Genomic DNA, 12,390 nt, shown 5'->3' on the forward strand with positions numbered 1-12,390 from the left:
GTAACACAATGTTCTATCAGACTGGAGTAACACAATGTTCTATCAGACTGGAGTAACACAATGTTCTATCAGACTGGAGTAACACAATGTTCTATCAGACTGGAGTAACACAATGTTCTATCTGATTGGAGTAACACAATGTTCTATCAGACTGGAGTAGCACAATGTTCTGTCAGACTGGAGTAACACAATGTTCTATCAGACTGGAGTAACACAATGTTCTATCAGACTGGAGTAACACAATGTTCTATCAGACTGGAGTAACACAATGTTCTATCAGACTGGAGTAAATAACCAGACAATGTTCTATCAGACTGGAGTAAATAACCAGACAATGTTCTATCAGACTGGAGTAACACAATGTTCTATCAGACTGGAGTAACACAATGTTCTGTCAGACTGGAGTAACACAATGTTCTATCAGACTGGAGTAACACAATGTTCTATCGGACTGGAGTAAAACAATGTTCTATCAGACTGGAGTAACACAATGTTCGATCAGACTGGAGTAACACAATGTTCTATCAGACTGGAGTAAATAACCAGACAATGTTCTATCAGACTGGAGTAACACAATGTTCTATCAGACTGGAGTAACACAATGTTCTATCAGACTGGAGTAACACAATGTTCTATCAGACTCGAGTAACACAATGTTCTATCAGACTGGAGTAACACAATGTTCTATCAGACTGGAGTAACACAATGTTCTATCAGACTGGAGGAACACAATGTTCTATCAGACTGGAGTAACTAACCAGACAATGTTCTATCAGACTGGAGTAACACAATGTTCTATCAGACTGGAGTAACACAATGTTCTATCAGACTGGAGTAAAACAATGTTCTATCAGACTGGAGTAACACAATGTTCGATCAGACTGGAGTAACACAATGTTCTATCAGACTGGAGTAAATAACCAGACAATGTTCTATCAGACTGGAGTAACACAATGTTCTATCAGACTGGAGTAACACAATGTTCTATCAGACTGGAGTAACACAATGTTCTATCAGACTGGAGTAACACAATGTTCTATCAGACTGGAGTAACACAATGTTCTATCAGCCTGGAGTAAATAACCAGACAATGTTCTATCAGACTGGAGTAAATAACCAGACGATGTTCTATCAGACTGGAGTAACACAATGTTCTATCAGACTGGAGTAACACAATGTTCTATCAGACTGGAGTAACACAATGTTCTATCAGACTCGAGTAACACAATGTTTTATCAGACTGGAGGAACACAATGTTCTATCAGACTGGAGTAACACAATGTTCCATCAGACAGGAGTAACACAATGTTCTATCAGACTGGAGTAACACAATGTTCTGTCAGACTGGAGTAACTAACCAGACAATGTTCCATCTGAACAGAGTAACACAATGTTCTATCAGACTGGAGTAACACAATGTTCTATCAGACTGGAGTAACTCACCAGACAATGTTCTATCAGACAGGAGTAACACAATGTTCCATCTGACCAGAGTAACACAATGTTCTATCAGACTGGAGTAACACAATGTTCTATCAGACTGGAGTAACTAACCAGACAATGTTCTATCAGACTGGAGTAACACAATGTTCTGTCAGACTGGAGTAACACAATGTTCTATCAGACTGGAGTAACACAATGTTCTATCAGACTGGAGTAATTAACCAGACAATGTTCTATCAGACTGGAGTAGCTAACCAGACAATGTTCCATCTGAACAGAGTAACACAATGTTATATCAGACTGGAGTAACACAATGTTATCAGACTGGAGTAACACAATGTTCTATCAGACTGGAGTAACACAATGTTCTATCAGACTGGAGTAACTAACCAGACAATGTTCCATCTGAACAGAGTAACACAATGTTCTATCAGACAGGAGTAACACAATGTTCCATCTGACCAGAGTAACACAATGTTCTATCAGACTGGAGTAACACAATGTTCTATCAGACTGGAGTAACTAACCAGACAATGTTCTATCAGACTGGAGTAACACAATGTTCTGTCAGACTGGAGTAACACAATGTTCTATCAGACTGGAGTAACACAATGTTCTATCAGACTGGAGTAACACAATGTTCTATCAGAATGGAGTAACACAATGTTCTATCAGACTGGAGTAACACAATGTTCTATCAGACTGGAGTAACACAATGTTCTATCAGACTGGAGTAACACAATGTTCTATCAGAATGGAGTAACACAATGTTCTATCAGACTGGAGTAACACAATGTTCTATCAGACTGGAGTAACACAATGTTCTATCAGACTGGAGTAGCTAACCAGACAATCCATCTGATCCATCTGAACAGAGTAACACAATGTTCTATCAGACTGGAGTAACACAATGTTCTATCTGATTGGAGTAACACAATGTTCTATCAGACTGGAGTAGCACAATGTTTTATCAGACTGGAGGAACACATTGTTCTATCAGACTGGAGTAGCACAATGTTCTATCAGACTGGAGTAGCTAACCAGACAATGTTCCATCTGAACAGAGTAACACAATGTTCTATCAGACTGGAGTAACACAATGTTCTATCTGATTGGAGTAACACAATGTTCTATCAGACTGGAGTAGCACAATGTTCTGTCAGACTGGAGTAACACAATGTTCTATCAGAATGGAGTAGCTAACCAGACAATGTTCCATCTGAACAGAGTAACACAATGTTCTATCAGACTGGAGTAACACAATGTTCTATCAGACTGGAGTAACACAATGTTCTATCAGACTGGAGTAACACAATGTTCTATCAGACTGGAGTAACACAATGTTCTATCAGACTGGAGTAACACAATGTTCTATCTGATTGGAGTAACACAATGTTCTATCAGACTGGAGTAGCACAATGTTCTGTCAGACTGGAGTAACACAATGTTCTATCAGACTGGAGTAACACAATGTTCTATCAGACTGGAGTAACACAATGTTCTATCAGACTGGAGTAACACAATGTTCTATCAGACTGGAGTAAAGAACCAGCCAATGTTCTATCAGACTGGAGTAAATAACCAGACAATGTTCTATCAGACTGGAGTAACACAATGTTCTATCAGACTGGAGTAACACAATGTTCTATCAGACTGGAGTAACACAATGTTCTATCAGACTCGAGTAACACAATGTTTTATCAGACTGGAGGAACACAATGTTCTATCAGACTGGAGTAACACAATGTTCCATCAGACTGGAGTAACACAATGTTCTATCAGACTGGAGTAACACAATGTTCTGTCAGACTGGAGTAACTAACCAGACAATGTTCCATCTGAACAGAGTAACACAATGTTCTATCAGACTGGAGTAACACAATGTTCTATCAGACTGGAGTAACTCACCAGACAATGTTCTATCAGACTGGAGTAACACAATGTTCCATCTGACCAGAGTAACACAATGTTCTATCAGACTGGAGTAACACAATGTTCTATCAGACTGGAGTAACTAACCAGACAATGTTCTATCAGACTGGAGAAACTAACCAGACAATGTTCTATCAGACTGGAGTAGCTAACCAGACAATGTTCCATCTGAACAGAGTAACACAATGTTCTATCAGACTGGAGTAACACAATGTTCTATCTGATTGGAGTAACACAATGTTCTATCAGACTGGAGTAGCACAATGTTCTGTCAGACTGGAGTAACACAATGTTCTATCAGACTGGAGTAACACAATGTTCCATCTGAACAGAGTAACACAATGTTCTATCAGACTGGAGTAACACAATGTTCTATCAGACTGGAGTAACACAATGTTCTATCAGACTGGAGTAACACAATGTTCTATCAGACTGGAGTAAAACAATGTTCTATCAGACTGGAGTAACACAATGTTCGATCAGACTGGAGTAACACAATGTTCTATCAGACTGGAGTAAAACAATGTTCTATCAGACTGGAGTAACACAATGTTCTATCAGACTGGAGTAACACAATGTTCTATCAGACTGGAGTAACACAATGTTCCATCTGACCAGAGTAATACAATGTTCTATCAGACTGGAGTAACACAATGTTCTATCAGACTGGAGTAACACAATGTTCTATCTGATTGGAGTAACACAATGTTCTATCAGACTGGAGTAACACAATGTTCTATCAGACTGGAGTAACACAATGTTCTATCAGACTGGAGTAACACAATGTTCTATCAGACTGGATTAACACAATGTTCTATTAGACTGGAGTAACACAATGTTCTATCAGACTGGAGTAAAACAATGTTCTATCAGACTGGAGTAACACAATGTTCTATCAGACTGGAGTAAATAACCAGACAATGTTCTATCAGACTGGAGTAACACAATGTTCTATCAGACTGGAGTAACACAATGTTCTATCAGACTGGAGTAACACAATGTTCTATCAGACTGGAGTAACACAATGTTCTATCAGACTGGAGTAACTAACCAGACAATGTTCTATCAGACTGGAGTAACTAACCAGACAATGTTCTATCAGACTGGAGTAACTAACCAGACAATGTTCTATCAGACTGGAGTAGCTAACCAGACAATGTTCCATCTGAACAGAGTAACACAATGTTCTATCAGACTGGAGTAACACAATGTTCTATCTGATTGGAGTAACACAATGTTCTATCAGACTGGAGTAGCACAATGTTCTGTCAGACTGGAGTAACACAATGTTCTATCAGAATGGAGTAGCTAACCAGACAATGTTCCATCTGAACAGAGTAACACAATGTTCTATCAGACTGGAGTAACACAATGTTCTATCAGACTGGAGTAACACAATGTTCCATCTGACCAGAGTAACACAATGTTCTATCAGACTGGAGTAACACAATGTCCTATCAGACTCGAGTAACACAATGTTCTATCTGATTGGAGTAACACAATGTTCTATCAGACTGGAGTAACACAATGTTCTATCAGACTGGAGTAACTCACCAGACAATGTTCTATCAGACTGGAGTAACACAATGTTCCATCTGACCAGAGTAACACAATGTTCTATCAGACTGGAGTAACACAATGTTCTATCTGATTGGAGTAACACAATGTTCTATCAGACTGGAGTAGCACAATGTTCTGTCAGACTGGAGTAACACAATGTTCTATCAGAATGGAGTAGCTAACCAGACAATGTTCCATCTGAACAGAGTAACACAATGTTCTATCAGACTGGAGTAACACAATGTTCTATCAGACTGGAGTAACTAACCAGACAATGTTCTATCAGACTGGAGGAACTAACCAGATAATGTTCTATCAGACTGGAGTAACTAACCAGACAATGTTGTCAGACTGGAGTAACTAACCAGACAATGTTCTATCAGACTGGAGTAACTAACCAGACAATGTTCTATCAGACTGGAGTAACACAATGTTCTGTCAGACTGGAGTAACACAATGTTCTATCAGACTGGAGTAACACAATGTTCTATCAGAGTGGAGTAACTAACCAGACAATGTTCTATCAGACTGGAGTAACTAATCAGACAATGTTCTATCTGATTGGAGTAACTAACCAGACAATGTTCTATCAGACTGGAGTAACACAATGTTCTATCAGACTGGAGTAACTAACCAGACAATGTTCTATCAGACAGGAGTAATTAATGAGACAATGTTCTATCAGACTGGAGTAACTAACGAGACGATGTTCTGTCAGACTGGAGTAACTAACCAGACAATGTTCTGTCAGACTGGAGTAACTAACCAGACAATGTTCTATCAGACAGGAGTAATTAATGAGACAATGTTCTATCAGACTGGAGTAACTAACCAGACAATGCTCTATCAGACTGGAGTAACACAATGTTCTATCTGACTGGAGTAACTAACCAGACAATGTTGTCAGACCGGAGTAAATAACCAGACATTGTTCTGTCAGACTGGAGTAACTAACCAGACAATGTTCTGTCAGACTGGAGTAGCTAACCAGACAATGTTCTGTCAGACTTTAGAAACTAACCAGACAATGTTCTATCAGACTGGAGTAACTAACCAGAAATGTTCTATCAGACTGGAGTAACTAACCAGACAATGTTCTATCAGACTGGAGTAACTAACCAGACAATGTTCTATCAGACTGGAGTAACTAACAAAACAATGTTCTGTCAGACTGGAGTAACACAATGTTCTATCTGATTGGAGTAACTAACCAGACAATGTTCTATCGGACTGGAGTAACTAACCAGACAATGTTCTGTCAGACTGGAGTAACTAACCAGACAATGTTGTCAGACTGGAGTAACTAACCAGACAATGTTCTATCAGACTGGAGTAACACAATGTTCTATCAGACTGGAGTATCTAACCAGACAATGTTCTGTCAGACAGGAGTAACTAACCAGACAATGTTCTGTCAGACTGGAGTAACTAACCAGACAATGTTCTATCAGACTGGAGTAACTAACCAGACAATGTTCTGTCAGACTGGAGTAACTAACCAGACAATGTTCTATCAGACTGGAGTAACTAACCAGACAATGTTCTGTCAGACTGGAGGAACTAACCAGACAATGTTCTATCAGACTGGAGTAACTAACCAGACAATGTTCCATCTGAACAGAGTAACACAATGTTCTATCAGACTGGAGTAACACAATGTTCCATCTGACCAGAGTAATACAATGTTCTATCAGACTGGAGTAACACAATGTTCTATCAGACTGGAGTAACACAATGTTCTATCTGATTGGAGTAACACAATGTTCTATCAGACTGGAGTAACACAATGTTCTATCAGACTGGAGTAACACAATGTTCTATCAGACTGGAGTAACACAATGTTCTATCAGACTGGATTAACACAATGTTCTATTAGACTGGAGTAACACAATGTTCTATCAGACTGGAGTAAAACAATGTTCTATCAGACTGGAGTAACACAATGTTCTATCAGACTGGAGTAAATAACCAGACAATGTTCTATCAGACTGGAGTAACACAATGTTCTATCAGACTGGAGTAACACAATGTTCTATCAGACTGGAGTAACACAATGTTCTATCAGACTGGAGTAACACAATGTTCTATCAGACTGGAGTAACTAACCAGACAATGTTCTATCAGACTGGAGTAACTAACCAGACAATGTTCTATCAGACTGGAGTAACTAACCAGACAATGTTCTATCAGACTGGAGTAGCTAACCAGACAATGTTCCATCTGAACAGAGTAACACAATGTTCTATCAGACTGGAGTAACACAATGTTCTATCTGATTGGAGTAACACAATGTTCTATCAGACTGGAGTAGCACAATGTTCTGTCAGACTGGAGTAACACAATGTTCTATCAGAATGGAGTAGCTAACCAGACAATGTTCCATCTGAACAGAGTAACACAATGTTCTATCAGACTGGAGTAACACAATGTTCTATCAGACTGGAGTAACACAATGTTCCATCTGACCAGAGTAACACAATGTTCTATCAGACTGGAGTAACACAATGTCCTATCAGACTGGAGTAACACAATGTTCTATCTGATTGGAGTAACACAATGTTCTATCAGACTGGAGTAACACAATGTTCTATCAGACTGGAGTAACTCACCAGACAATGTTCTATCAGACTGGAGTAACACAATGTTCCATCTGACCAGAGTAACACAATGTTCTATCAGACTGGAGTAACACAATGTTCTATCTGATTGGAGTAACACAATGTTCTATCAGACTGGAGTAGCACAATGTTCTGTCAGACTGGAGTAACACAATGTTCTATCAGAATGGAGTAGCTAACCAGACAATGTTCCATCTGAACAGAGTAACACAATGTTCTATCAGACTGGAGTAACACAATGTTCTATCAGACTGGAGTAACTAACCAGACAATGTTCTATCAGACTGGAGGAACTAACCAGATAATGTTCTATCAGACTGGAGTAACTAACCAGACAATGTTGTCAGACTGGAGTAACTAACCAGACAATGTTCTATCAGACTGGAGTAACTAACCAGACAATGTTCTATCAGACTGGAGTAACACAATGTTCTGTCAGACTGGAGTAACACAATGTTCTATCAGACTGGAGTAACACAATGTTCTATCAGAGTGGAGTAACTAACCAGACAATGTTCTATCAGACTGGAGTAACTAATCAGACAATGTTCTATCTGATTGGAGTAACTAACCAGACAATGTTCTATCAGACTGGAGTAACACAATGTTCTATCAGACTGGAGTAACTAACCAGACAATGTTCTATCAGACAGGAGTAATTAATGAGACAATGTTCTATCAGACTGGAGTAACTAACGAGACGATGTTCTGTCAGACTGGAGTAACTAACCAGACAATGTTCTGTCAGACTGGAGTAACTAACCAGACAATGTTCTATCAGACAGGAGTAATTAATGAGACAATGTTCTATCAGACTGGAGTAACTAACCAGACAATGCTCTATCAGACTGGAGTAACACAATGTTCTATCTGACTGGAGTAACTAACCAGACAATGTTGTCAGACCGGAGTAAATAACCAGACATTGTTCTGTCAGACTGGAGTAACTAACCAGACAATGTTCTGTCAGACTGGAGTAGCTAACCAGACAATGTTCTGTCAGACTTTAGAAACTAACCAGACAATGTTCTATCAGACTGGAGTAACTAACCAGAAATGTTCTATCAGACTGGAGTAACTAACCAGACAATGTTCTATCAGACTGGAGTAACTAACCAGACAATGTTCTATCAGACTGGAGTAACTAACAAAACAATGTTCTGTCAGACTGGAGTAACACAATGTTCTATCTGATTGGAGTAACTAACCAGACAATGTTCTATCGGACTGGAGTAACTAACCAGACAATGTTCTGTCAGACTGGAGTAACTAACCAGACAATGTTGTCAGACTGGAGTAACTAACCAGACAATGTTCTATCAGACTGGAGTAACACAATGTTCTATCAGACTGGAGTATCTAACCAGACAATGTTCTGTCAGACAGGAGTAACTAACCAGACAATGTTCTGTCAGACTGGAGTAACTAACCAGACAATGTTCTATCAGACTGGAGTAACTAACCAGACAATGTTCTGTCAGACTGGAGTAACTAACCAGACAATGTTCTATCAGACTGGAGTAACAGACAATGTTCTGTCAGACTGGAGGAACTAACCAGACAATGTTCTATCAGACTGGAGTAACACAATGTTCTGTCAGACTGGAGTAACACAATGTTCTATCAGACTGGAGTAACTAACCAGACAATGTTGTCAGACTGGAGTAACTAACCAGACAATGTTCTATCAGACTGGAGTAACTAACCAGACAATGTTCTATCAGACTGGAGTAACACAATGTTCTGTCAGACTGGAGTAACACAATGTTCTATCAGACTGGAGTAACACAATGTTCTATCAGAGTGGAGTAACTAACCAGACAATGTTCTATCAGACTGGAGTAACTAATCAGACAATGTTCTATCTGATTGGAGTAACTAACCAGACAATGTTCTATCAGACTGGAGTAACACAATGTTCTATCAGACTGGAGTAACTAACCAGACAATGTTCTATCAGACAGGAGTAATTAATGAGACAATGTTCTATCAGACTGGAGTAACTAACGAGACGATGTTCTGTCAGACTGGAGTAACTAACCAGACAATGTTCTGTCAGACTGGAGTAACTAACCAGACAATGTTCTATCAGACTGGAGTAACTAACAAAACAATGTTCTGTCAGACTGGAGTAACACAATGTTCTATCTGATTGGAGTAACTAACCAGACAATGTTCTATCGGACTGGAGTAACTAACCAGACAATGTTCTGTCAGACTGGAGTAACTAACCAGACAATGTTGTCAGACTGGAGTAACTAACCAGACAATGTTCTATCAGACTGGAGTAACACAATGTTCTATCAGACTGGAGTATCTAACCAGACAATGTTCTGTCAGACAGGAGTAACTAACCAGACAATGTTCTGTCAGACTGGAGTAACTAACCAGACAATGTTCTATCAGACTGGAGTAACTAACCAGACAATGTTCTGTCAGACTGGAGTAACTAACCAGACAATGTTCTATCAGACTGGAGTAACTAACCAGACAATGTTCTGTCAGACTGGAGGAACTAACCAGACAATGTTCTATCAGACTGGAGTAACACAATGTTCTGTCAGACTGGAGTAACACAATGTTCTATCAGACTGGAGTAACTAACCAGACAATGTTGTCAGACTGGAGTAACTAACCAGACAATGTTCTATCAGACTGGAGTAACTAACCAGACAATGTTCTATCAGACTGGAGTAACACAATGTTCTGTCAGACTGGAGTAACACAATGTTCTATCAGACTGGAGTAACACAATGTTCTATCAGAGTGGAGTAACTAACCAGACAATGTTCTATCAGACTGGAGTAACTAATCAGACAATGTTCTATCTGATTGGAGTAACTAACCAGACAATGTTCTATCAGACTGGAGTAACACAATGTTCTATCAGACTGGAGTAACTAACCAGACAATGTTCTATCAGACAGGAGTAATTAATGAGACAATGTTCTATCAGACTGGAGTAACTAACGAGACGATGTTCTGTCAGACTGGAGTAACTAACCAGACAATGTTCTGTCAGACTGGAGTAACTAACCAGACAATGTTCTATCAGACAGGAGTAATTAATGAGACAATGTTCTATCAGACTGGAGTAACTAACCAGACAATGCTCTATCAGACTGGAGTAACACAATGTTCTATCTGACTGGAGTAACTAACCAGACAATGTTGTCAGACCGGAGTAAATAACCAGACATTGTTCTGTCAGACTGGAGTAACTAACCAGACAATGTTCTGTCAGACTGGAGTAGCTAACCAGACAATGTTCTGTCAGACTTTAGAAACTAACCAGACAATGTTCTATCAGACTGGAGTAACTAACCAGAAATGTTCTATCAGACTGGAGTAACTAACCAGACAATGTTCTATCAGACTGGAGTAACTAACCAGACAATGTTCTATCAGACTGGAGTAACTAACAAAACAATGTTCTGTCAGACTGGAGTAGTAACACAATGTTCTATCTGATTGGAGTAACTAACCAGACAATGTTCTATCGGACTGGAGTAACTAACCAGACAATGTTCTGTCAGACTGGAGTAACTAACCAGACAATGTTGTCAGACTGGAGTAACTAACCAGACAATGTTCTATCAGACTGGAGTAACACAATGTTCTATCAGACTGGAGTATCTAACCAGACAATGTTCTGTCAGACAGGAGTAACTAACCAGACAATGTTCTGTCAGACTGGAGTAACTAACCAGACAATGTTCTATCAGACTGGAGTAACTAACCAGACAATGTTCTGTCAGACTGGAGTAACTAACCAGACAATGTTCTATCAGACTGGAGTAACTAACCAGACAATGTTCTGTCAGACTGGAGGAACTAACCAGACAATGTTCTATCAGACTGGAGTAACTAACCAGACAATGTTCCATCTGAACAGAGTAACACAAAGTTCTATCAGACTGGAGTAACACAATGTTCTATCAGACTGGAGTAACACAATGTTCATTAGACTGGAGTAACACAATGTTCTATCAGACTGGAGTAACACAATGTTCTATCAGACTGGAGTAACACAATGTTCTATTAGACTGGAGTAACACAATGTTCTATCAGACTGGAGTAACTAACCAGACAATGTTCTATCAGACTGGAGTAACTAACCAAACAATGTTCTGTCAGACTGGAGTAACTAACCAAACAATGTTCTGTCAGACTGGAGTAACACACTGTTCTATCAGACCGGAGTAACACACTGTTCTATCAGACTGGAGTAACTAACCAGACAATGTTCTATCAGACTGGAGTAACTAACCAAACAATGTTCTGTCAGACTGGAGTAACTAACCAAACAATGTTCTGTCAGACTGGAGTAACACACTGTTCTATCAGACCGGAGTAACACACTGTTCTATCAGACTGGAGTAACTAACCAGACCAGATGTCTGAAAGAGCCGGCGTGATGTCACCATTCTTGACTCAGAACATCATGTGCACACAGTTGTGTTCATTGCTATCAGCACAGACTGCTCGTCATAATACACAACATTCCACATGCCCTGTTGTTCAATATCAAAAACCAATCAACTACATTACTCTCCAAATTGGGGTCACCAGAATTTCTTGACGTAAATTTGGGATCATGAGCAGAAAAATGTGGAAACCCAAGTGTTAAGATCATAATTGAGAAACAATGGTTGACAACAGCAGTTCTACATTCTGCCACACGGTGGTGCTGAAGGGCCACGGAAGTTGACAAACAGAGTCTGTGAGTAGCTGTTATATGAGCCTGCCAGGACAGGCTCTGGAGAGCTTCAGTGTGCATCACTTTGTTACACCTGATTCTGCTCATCAAGAACTTGGAACAAAAGCCTGCTCAACC

At 39.5% G+C, this 12,390-nt stretch overlaps 1 protein-coding gene across 12 annotated transcripts in view; it reads right to left on the bottom strand.

The window, feature by feature from the left end:
- The window catches only part of bmp3 (bone morphogenetic protein 3), a 135,085-nt gene that overhangs the window by 112,108 nt on the left and 10,587 nt on the right, over nt 1-12,390 (bottom strand). The gene's annotated exons all lie outside the window — the stretch shown is intronic.

Source organism: Oncorhynchus keta, chromosome 14, assembly GCF_023373465.1.
Source record: "Oncorhynchus keta strain PuntledgeMale-10-30-2019 chromosome 14, Oket_V2, whole genome shotgun sequence".
In the NCBI taxonomy this organism is placed as follows: Eukaryota; Metazoa; Chordata; class Actinopteri; order Salmoniformes; family Salmonidae; genus Oncorhynchus; species Oncorhynchus keta.